A 5,353-nucleotide genomic window follows, 5' to 3' on the forward strand; every position below is an offset into this window, starting at 1 on the left:
GACGCTCAACTGACTCTATGATAGGGATGGACATATGCCAGATTTTTCCAACCCATTTTTTAGTGCTTGCCAACACTGAGTACATATATAAATGTAAACAAATTTCAACAGTCTGGCTGTTTAAAGTAATGCTGTGCAACTACTGTGCTGCAGCTAGCACTGCAGTAGCCCCTCCTACTGTTAGTGCCATTTTTCCTCTTCTGCTTTATCTTCTTCCTGAATTTGTTTAATTGGTGGTTGAGAGCCACGTGCATAAACACATGATTTAGTAATGATTATGTATTTCATGACAGAAAAATACGATTAAATAAATACTGAAAAAATAATCCACAACACAAAAACTAATACCCCTCAATGCCTTGTTATTGCCTTGCCCACAGTCCATCTCTTCCTTAAGCCTTACCATATCAAGAAGATGAACAGCGGCCTTATTAATTATTTGTATCCTCTTAGTTTTGGATTTAACAAAGAAAATAGCATCAACTACGTGTAACAACTAAGTGTATTTTCTCGTTTTATGCAAATGTCTGGACAATTTTATCCTCCACTGAATCTTGCTCTCTTTGCCCCTTCCCTGTTTCTCTAAGTACTGATTCACTTAGAGAATGAAACTTTCTCACTATCTTTCATCTTCTGCAGAATAATCTCTTTTTTTTCATAACCTCACATTCCCAAAAGGCCACTCTATTATTTCCTCTACTTTGGCTGCACTCTCTCTCCCCACTTACCATATTCATAATCACCATGAAACCTTGTACACCTTTTCTTTTTGCACTCTCTTGCCATATGACCAAAATTCCTGATACCTGTAACATCTCCGAGGCCCAGAATTGTATTCTATTACACTGAACAAAAAACAAAAAAAAAGCAACCCAATAAACACATCCTTTTTCTCAACCCCTCTATTCAATCTTTTTTGCACTTTTTAACTATTTTATTTTGCACCTGTTTGTTCAATACAAGCTTATACATCTGTATTCCCAAAGACGCACCAGAAATAATGCCTCTACGTCCTTGGGGGTCAGACCAGTCTCCTACTTTATCAAATTTACTCCCCTTTGCATTTTTTCCATTTCCATTTCATTGTTTTCCCAATCAGTTTATAAACACCACACCCAATCGTGAAATTAGAATATCTGAGAACTCTGACATTACCCACCTCACTAATTTTCTCTCTAATTATTATGGTAAGTTTCATAGGACTACATTTCTTTATCCCATACACAACTTCAAACATACTAGAATATTTCTCCTCCTTATATTATCCTCCTTACTCTCTGGCTTTTACCTAACTTCAGCCATTTCATTTCCTCTACTTCCCTCTACTTTCTCAAGAAGGACGCGTTTGTCCTTATGTGGTCTTTCTGTTTGCCCGATTTGAAGGATGGGTATGGTGTATCCTATGTAGCCATGGTTATCCCATGATCCATTGCGAGTCCAAGCAAGCTGGCTTCTCTGTGCTCAGAGGGAAAATACACTTGGCACTGTACAGTGGCAAATATTGGAAATGCAGTTTAAAATAATGCAAGTATGTGAATAGTTCCGTCTGAAATGAATGAAAATAGTTGTTTTAATTGTTATTGAGCCAGATATGTGGCAGGTATGGTTTAGTTTATTGAAAGGTTTTTATCTATCCCCCAAACCCATTTAGGGTTTGGGGGATATTTAAGGACAGATTCTAATATATATGCAGTGTAGAGTATAAATCTGATATGATGCAGCTGTTGAAGCTCCTCGAAAATGAAATGTTAAATAAATAAATAAAAAGAAACAGCAGTAAGAAGTTTGGTATTCTTTGTTTTCCTGTTTTGTGTGTCAACCCTCATGGTTGCTAGGAAAAGTGGCTCTATCTGGTTCTTTAGTAGGCCAACTATCTAGTTAAAGAAATTAAAAACCCTACCTTGTTTTCCTTTATCCTGTTAACTCAACAAGATGTTTTGCCCCTGTTCGTGTAGTGAGGCTAAAACTGCAAATAATTGGATCAAGTATCTGTACAGTATTTTTACTGATGGTTTTAACTGCATGGTTTTAACTGCATGGTTTTAACTGCATGGTAGGACTTGCTAAGTGGTCTTTGCCAAGTCAATAAACAGATTAAAACGGAACTCTTTGTTATTTTTGCCATCACAGCAAGCATGGGGTTTCCCCAGCTAAGTTAGCACAATCGTTGTTATTATTCATAATTCATTTAATCATTATAGCATTCTCTTGCTGTTTTAAATGGCTGTCTGTTGTGTTCAGAGAGTTAGGACCCAGAATTTATCCAGAACAAGCAAGCAAGGTTTAGAGACAGTTTATTTATAGGTAAACTGCAGCAGGTTGTAGGGTTATCATTAGAGTCTCTGATAGGAACCTCTGGAGGTGGATGGATAACAGTGAGCACTGGCTCCAGCTGGTTGATAGGCATGCTAACGATCCCCGCTCTGATCAGGGGAACCCTGAGATGGGCACTAGCTGAGATGTTCTCTGTGGTCAGGGGTCAGACAGGGGATCAGAGCCGTGATGACGATTACTGACAAAAGGTCCAGGAGGAATTTCCAAAATCTGTAGTCAGAAATGAGGTCCAGGGTAAGAGCCAGGTGATACGAGGTCTAGAGAGAATCCAGAGGGAAATCCAAGGTAGAGTCAGGGTTCAGATCCAGGTCCAGTAACAGGCAGGCTTACAGATCAGACAGGGGTCAGGCTGACCAGGTAATCAGGAGACAGAGCAGGTCAGGCAAACAGGCAGGCAATCAGACCAGTCAGGGGTCACGCAGCCTCGGTTGTCTAGAGACAGAACTGGTCAGGCAGTCAGGAGCAGAATAAATCTCACATATGACTCAAAATAATTTGGTCTGGTCTGGTTTGATCTGGCTGATTATATACTGATAGGTGCAGGTGGATCAGATGAGTTGTAGCCAGAACGGAGCAGAGATGCGCAGATGTGTCTTGTGAGGAATCAGACCAGCAGTGCCAAGATCATGACACAGGCTGCGTCCAAACCTCCCCCCCAATCACTATATAGGGCACTATATAGTAGTTACGCCATTTTAGATGAGTGTCCGAAGGTCTAGTGGACGAAAAAGTAGTGGACTCCAATTTTCCACAAGGCACCTTGAAAAGTAGTGATCATCCATGCTCACTAGACGAGCAGATATATCCCGGAATGTTCAGTTAACATAGTGAACTCAGTTAACTGAGTTCACTATAAAGTCCACTATATAGCCCCACTTTATTTGGTGATTGAGGGATTTCGGGGTTAGGGCGGACATTCAGACACAGTCATTGTCATTCTTTGAACCTTGGTAAAAGAAATCCCTTAGAATTTCTACACTTTGTTTCTACCTCTCGCAAATGCTGTTACAGGCCTACATTTACAAAAACAGTATACCAAATATCACAATACATTTACTTGTTTACATTAAGTTACAAAATTTTAATTCTTAGTCCTTTCATTGCCTATGTTTTTTTTTTTTTTGTGGCAGATGTTGAAAAAAAATACGAATTCAATTTAGAAAGAACAAAACAAGATGCTTTGTGATTATATTGAAATTATGATCAAATATTTAGCAAAGATTAATATCAAATGTATTAGGGAGTAGGATTTTTAAATCAGCCAATGATGTTTGGGGGGAATTGAAGAAAAATGCATGTCCCCTCCAGTCCAAAGTGTGGAGGTAATAAGAAATCAAAGGCATCATATATGATTTCCTGCCCATACCTCAGCACAACATTCCCTTCTGACACTGTCATTTAAAATGGATTTTCAGGTATTCAGTCTCAACCATCTGATCAGCTGAAAAGTCCATAAATAGCTGAAAGTCTCAGGCTAAAAGAGGCTATTGTGTGAAATTGGATTGTATTTAAATTTCAAAGAAACCATCATTCCATCTGATATACAGTAGCACCATCTAGTGTTTTGAAATCTAAAATACATAAAACCACTAAGAGAAAGTCCTCTTCACCTGCAGGATACATTTAAGTATCCTCTCTCAGATGAATGCATCTGATAGTCATCTATTCAGCTAAAGCATATTTACACGTGTTAGTCCTAAAAAAAAATCATTGATTGTTTATGTACAAACGTTACATAGAACTGAACAGATTTCTATCTAACAATCATTGTTGTTTCAGTATCATTGGATCTAATGTCAGACATGTCTCTTTATGCAGCCAACCAGCTTCTTTATCTGTGTTCTCTAGTCTATTGTACAACTTGGAACACAACTGGGTAGTTTTTACTTGCTGGTCAGCATTTTTTTTTTATTTATGTGAAAAATGCAAAATCATTTGAAGATGCAAGCATCACTACACTGAATCTAAGTAATGTGAAAATACAATCATTTATTCTAAAAGATTGACATTTATGTAATGTGTTTATCAAATGCAAAAAATGTTTAACTGCTCCAACAGCAATAGATTCCATATCATATTATCAACACTTTAAATCGTTTAAAATAGCAAAATTATTTAAGTGGCGATAACTGTCAATTTCTTTTTGAAGACTCATTAATTTCGTTTAAATTTTATTATCACATTTGGGCGTAGTTTATTCATATCTTACATTGGTGACACAAAACTTTTCCTTTTATCTCTCTTCCAATAGTTTAATTTCACTGATGTTTGGTCAGTCATATAAGTTTAATTACATTTTTCAACAAAGGATATTTTAAATGTTTTTCCAGCTTATTAAGAAACTTGCATCTTGTTTCCCTTTATTATGTATTCTTACAAGTTTCAATCAATATACACACAAACTTTATAAGATTGATTTCATTATATTCCATATGGGTGCGAAGGTTATGGTAAAAATCTACCAGAAGTAATTCTCAAAAATCCTTGATGTGGTCTGCTCTGTATCTATAAACCGAAAAATAAATTGTGTTTTGGAGATGTTTAAAAGTCCCAAATAGTAGTTTTTAAAAGCCAGATGAAAAAAATAAAACATACTTATAATTTGTGCATCTCTTCACAATTTAATATACTCTAATAAAGGTGTGGATGACTATAAATAGCTAGACCTATATAGGATTTTTTTTCTGAAGCACAAAAAAAAACTCATTTGATCTTAGTTTTCATAATAATGCAATTTAGTTTTTTTCCACATTATAACAGTTACAGTCACTCAGGTATAATACAAGATGCATCTTTTCTGTATGAACACAGTGACAGTGAGGCCAGTGGTGTCCGGGTCAACCAGCACCCCTTTCATGGTTTACAATAGAACCTGTTTTGTGTCATCAGTGTATTGTTGGACTCTTTGGATTGTCACAGAGAGGCCACGTGGGGGTTGTCTTGTATTCTGTGTGCTGACCTGGACCTTCTGTGAAAACGTTTAGTTGGATGATGACAGGCGGTGTAGGATGAGGAAAAA

This window comes from Cyprinodon variegatus, unplaced genomic scaffold (assembly GCF_000732505.1).
Source record: "Cyprinodon variegatus isolate N-32 unplaced genomic scaffold, C_variegatus-1.0 Scaffold1128, whole genome shotgun sequence".
NCBI lineage: Eukaryota > Metazoa > Chordata > Actinopteri > Cyprinodontiformes > Cyprinodontidae > Cyprinodon > Cyprinodon variegatus.